The sequence below is a fragment of the Theropithecus gelada genome, chromosome 12, assembly GCF_003255815.1.
Source record: "Theropithecus gelada isolate Dixy chromosome 12, Tgel_1.0, whole genome shotgun sequence".
NCBI lineage: Eukaryota > Metazoa > Chordata > Mammalia > Primates > Cercopithecidae > Theropithecus > Theropithecus gelada.
Genome location: NC_037680.1, coordinates 60514424 through 60520105, shown reverse-complemented (window position 1 = coordinate 60520105; position 5682 = coordinate 60514424). Strand labels below are relative to the sequence as shown.

The following is a 5682-nucleotide window of genomic DNA, read 5'->3' as shown; positions in this document are numbered from 1 at the left end:
AATGAACACCTAATTCCAGGCAGGTCTATGTCAAGAGCTCTGAAGGGACTGAGATTTTACTCTACTCGCAGGTTGTCATGTGAGATGGCCCCAGTTTCACAGATTATGGTAGAGACACAAGACTCCTCAGTCAGAGGCAGAAAATACTTTATTACACAGATCAATATCAGTAGCTAGTATATCATTATTCTTTTGTACTAGTCACCTTTCCGCAATTTGTAAAGGGTACCATGAAGAGGATTAAATGATATAAATAGTGAGTTGCTTTGCAGAAGTTCCTAGGGACCTTGAACTTAGAGAACACAAAAGTTTTATAATGGGAGTTTTATATAAAATAAATGTTTTATATAAAGCAAATGTTTGTGGCCTCATGCTGGTCAAAGATTGTATGCATGAGACTGCCTTTTCAAAAGTGCCTCATTCTTAAGATGCATAGAAATAATAGTTATCTATGAATAATTATTGCCCAACAGTCTAATGCTATTATATTTTATTTCGATTTTGAAATATGTTGTTCTATAGTCATATTTATCTGTTAAATTCCATAAACTTATTTAAAACTGCAGTAATGCATTTTCCACAAGTGGTATTTTTCCAATAGTTTCTTCTCTTGCAGTGGTTTTCTCCTTTATGGGCATCAGACTAGCAGATACTAAGTCCGGCCCGACACTGTGAGTCTGCTACTATCTGCACCCATTTCCAATTACACCAGTCCTTTCACCCTCAGAATGGAACAAATGAATCTTTTTCTTTTTCTTCTAGCCATCAAACATGAAGTACTAACTCAACTTTCATTCATTAATTTATTAATTAGCTAAGGTTACATAGAGTAATTACCAAAGTGCCTAGCATAGAGAAGATTTTCAATAAATTGTAAGTACAATTATCATATGCAAGGAACTGCAGTAAGTGCTAGAAGACAGAGATGAATTATTCAACATCCTTGACATTGGAGTGCTTCATAGTCAGGTTATAGAGAAGGACAATGAAAATGCATAGATTCCTACAATATGTTATGAATCAAATTCTTACTTAGGAGAGCAGCTCAAATATAAGAGGCTAGGGCTTGGTAATTATTATAACAATATGTTCTATTTGAAGAGTCGGCTTAAACATCGTGATGATGATGTATTCTGACCCAGATGTAAGGAAGAATACTGGGAAGCAAAAATGGCCTGATTCATATTCATGCCTCAAAGTCCTTCTAGAAAAGTCACATCAAGTAGAGAGAGAAGATTGTATATTCACAAGAATCACATACAAGTGTATGCCTTTGTATTTTGAGTGAAAAAATAATTTTTTTTCAAATAGAAACATGTGTTTAGTCCCAAAATTTGCCACTTCACAGAGAAACTTTCAAAATGGTAGTAAAGAATGATGTAGAATTAGCAAAGTGATGAGAACAGTGTGTAAATGACTAGCAGAATATTTATCTTTTAAAATTCTAATTCCAATGCACTTAGGAGGAGACACGTGTCCTTCACTTGGGCATAAGTACTATCACTATCATTAAAAATAATTTTTTTTAGACAGTCTCAGTATGTTGCCCAGGATGGCCTGGAACTCCTGGGCTCAAATTATTCTTCCATCTCAGCCTCCCGAGCAGCTGGGACTATAGCTGCACATCTTTTTTTTTTTTTTTTTTTTTTTTTTTAAACAGAGTCGTGCTCTGTCACCCAGGCTGGAGTGCAGTGGCACAATCTCGGCTCAATGCAACCTCTACCTCCCGGATTGAAATGATTCTCCTGCTCAGCCTCCCGACTAGCTGGGATAACAGGCGCCCACCACCATGCTCGGCTAATTTTTGTACTTTTAGTAGAGACGGAGTTTCAGCATGTTGGTCAGGCTGCTCTCAAACTTCTAACCTCAGGTGATCCACCTGCCTCTGCCTCTAAAAGTGCTGGAATTACAGGCAGGAGCCACTGCACCTGCCCTGGTGCATATCATTTTTAACTGGCCATCTCGTTCATATTTGTGACATATTTATTGCCCACAAAGGATTGTGTGAACCTGGGAATAATTTTATATAATTATTTGAAAATTTTAACATATTATCAATATGTATCATTATACTTATCATATGATAGTTACGCCATTTCAATACCATGAACCCTGTCCTTAAGAGTTAAATTCAAGAACAGATTTATTTTTTCAAAAAATTTTTAGTCTGGCCGGGCGCGGTGGCTCACGCCTATAATCCCAGCACTTTGGGAGGCCAAGGCGGGCGGATCACGAGGTCAGGAGATCGAGACCATCCTGGCGAACATGGTGAAACCCCATCTCTACTAAAAATACAAAAAAATTAGCCGGGAGAGGTGGCGGGCACCTGTAGTCCCAGATACTCTGGAGGCTGAGGCAGGAGAATGGCGTGAACCCGGGAGGCGACGGAGCTTGCAGTGAGCGGAGATCATGCCACTGCACTCCAGCCTGGCAGACAGAGCGAGATTCCGTCTCAAAAAAAAAAAAAAAATCTTTAGTCTACAGTGTCTCAGTAACGGAGATAATAAACATAGACCTGTTTATTAAAGTGGCATTTCACATTAATAACATTTGTTCAGTTTGGAAACAAAGGGAATTTAGCATTTTTAAGGTTAGAAGAAGTATTTCCACCCAAATACCCTAAGTAATAACACTTAAAAATATAATATTTAAGTCTATTATCCTGGCTTTTCTAAGTGGTTGCTAAAGTTTTTGAATTTTTGTTTTGTCAGGATTAAAATTTAAAATTTTCGAAATTAATTTAGCTTTATTAATTTCTAAAAAATATTAGAAAATAATAAAGCCAGTGCCACTATACTGATGATAAGCACATAGTCTTCTCTTTTCTTTTTTTTTCTTTTTTTTTTTTTTTTTTTGGTCGGCATTCAAAATCTTTTTAATAAGAGGGTAGGATCCAGGGTTAGTTTTTGTAGCCTCGGCTGGCCCGTCGGCCTCTGGCATGCTCGAACTTCCGGCCCTTGGAGCGGACGTAGGGTTTGGTGTGGCTGTGCGGGGTTCCTGAGGCCTTACAGAAACGCCGGTACGCCTCTAGGCCCTTGCGAGGACCAGAGAGCAGGACAGTGCCACAGCCCTTGGGGGAGTCCAGGGCCAGCTGGTGGAAAGTGGGGATCTTGCCCCCTGCCCTGAGGATGCTGCTGCGGGCCCAGCTGGTCATGTGCAGTGCACATACTTTAAGTTTGGGCACCTCCTGAACCCGCACGTCATCCGTCATGGTCCCCACAACCACGGCCGTTTTGTTTTCCCAGCCAGGAAGCTTCATCTTCCGGATCATCCCAGAAAGGGACAGAGGCGGCCGGTTGGTGCGACTCATAAACAACCTCTTCAGCACAACCTGGTTGAATGTGGAATTGCTTCTTCTGGCCAGAAACCTGTACAACTTGACCAACAGCTTCAGGTAGATATACTGGCTCTTGGGCTCCTTGCCGCGAACCTTTCGGTCCTTGTTGTGGCAGATGTCAACTCCCATGATGGCGCCTCCTGCTCTGCCAGGTCCGGAAAGCAGCACATAGTCTTTTAAAGAGCATGGAGCTATTTCTTTAACGTGAGTACTTAGGTGAAAATAAATGACCATTTTATGAAACTGCGTTTTAATAAGAAATCAGGAACACAGGTATTTCAGATAATTTAGGAATGTTCACATAATCTCTCCATCTTCTTATATATAGATATCCATGCATACAGATATTTAATAATTTTATTTTTCAATTAATAAAACATGCAACAATGTAATATAATAAAAGTGAAATTGAGTGTATTCTGGGTTTCTTAGAAAAAAATACTTTTTCATATCCCTCTAATATATCATCTATAGCAGAAGACAACAGGAATATGAGATTCACCACTTTAGAAAGGATAAAAGCTCTGTGTAGTAATATAAGTCATTATTCACATTATGACTATTTCAAATTGCACCTTGATTTTCAGGTAGAGATCAAATACTTCTCAATGCAGGAGAAATTTCACAAAAAAGTCTGACAATATGCCATAAGATGGGAGGGTGGCAATATATTTTCCATCCCTTCTCTGCCCACTCCTCATATACACAGGTATAGATTAAGAAAAAGGGAGAAAAGAGTATAAGAAAAAGTGGGGGTAGAATGGAAAGATAAAGCTGACTTGATTATCTTCAAAACAAAGTATTAAAATAACCAACCAATACTTTCTTTAATAAAATATTTTGTTACCTATTAAATAAATAAATAATTTTTCCCCAGAAAACTTCCAATCAATTATCATGAAAAAAATATTAAATGAATGGCATGAAAATGACACGGAAAAAAATGTTTCTTACCATTCTATTCAAAAATTTTATGAGCGTCAATGTAAGAAAAGAAATATGGAAGAAAAATATTAATTAAGCCATACAAGTGTCTAAATACCTACAAATGAAAACATTAGTATATGTTCTATCTCTTATTTAAGATTCACTGGAATATCTTGCACAAGACTCGGTATGCTTGCCCAAGTAACAGTGTAAAGAGATGCAGACCTTTAACTTTTCCACCACCTACTATTAACAATGTCTCTACATTATAGAGTCAAGTTCTTGCAGCTTCCAAAACAAAGAAAAAAGAATTCTGTTCCCACCCCTTATTAAAATTCAGACTACTATAGGAACCATAAACAATTAGCCTTATATCCATGGCATTAATGCATTATATACACTTTTTTAAAAATTAAGAAACAGAATTATCATTCTCTGAAAGTAGTCAATTTCTTTCTTTCTTTCTTTTTTTTTTTTTTTTTGAGATGGAGTTTTACCCTGTCACCTAGGCTGGAGTGCAATGGCGTGATCTCAGGTCATTGCAACCTCCGTCTCCCCAGCTCAAGCGATTCTCCTGCCTCAGCTTCCCACGTAGCTGGGACTACAGGCATGTGCCACCACACCACGCTAATTTTTGTATTTTTAGTAGAGACGGGGTTTCACCACATTGGCCAGGATGGTCTCGATCCCTTGACCTCATGATCTGCCCATCTTGGCCTCCCAAAGTGCTGGGATTACAGGTGTGGGCCACCGTGCCTGGCCCAGTTTCTTTTTAACATATGAGAAAATGTTTAGCTAATCCTTCCTCCTCAGTGGGCCTAGGGAGTTTTTCTCAAGAAACGCAAGTCTCTTGTTACTCAAGGACTTTGGCCAACAGTTCATTTCCAACTTCCTGCCAGAGAGAGGGGCACTTTCACATCAGTATGTGCTCCATAGGCTTAGCTCCTTGGGAGCCAGGACCTTGTTTGCCTTGCTAATTGTTGTAACTGTAATCTCTACAATGGTGTCTGTAATAGAAGTATTTAACAAATACTCATAATGATTTAATGAATATAATCAAAATTTCCTAGGTATGTGCTATATGCTAATTATGGTGAGGATCCTGTAAAATAATTAGCCCCATTATTGCTGCTACCAGGGTGAGGAACAGTTTCTCAACAAAGGTAAAATTTATCCCATCTCTTTAGAGAATGATGAAGTACTTACTTGTAAAGCCAGATCACTACAGCAAACAACATGTCAACACCATCCTTGGCCATTTTCCTAAAGTAATTCCCCCGCCCGCTGATATGTCCATCTCCCCATGCATTCATCTATATATGGCCTGTGATTTCTTGTATCTAAGCCAGATTTCCACTGTCTGCCTCCTTCCCCACTTTTCTTCGTTGTCCTCTGACACTACTATCTTCAAAAATACA

General features: G+C 38.7%; 1 pseudogene across 1 annotated transcript; it reads right to left on the bottom strand.

Moving 5' to 3' along the window:
• Positions 1-2856: 2856 nt before the first annotated feature.
• Positions 2857-3493, bottom strand: LOC112636346 (annotated as a pseudogene). Its single transcript, XR_003122171.1, has one exon. The product of XR_003122171.1 is annotated as a 60S ribosomal protein L18 pseudogene (transcript).
• Between the last annotated feature and the right edge of the window lie 2189 nt (positions 3494-5682).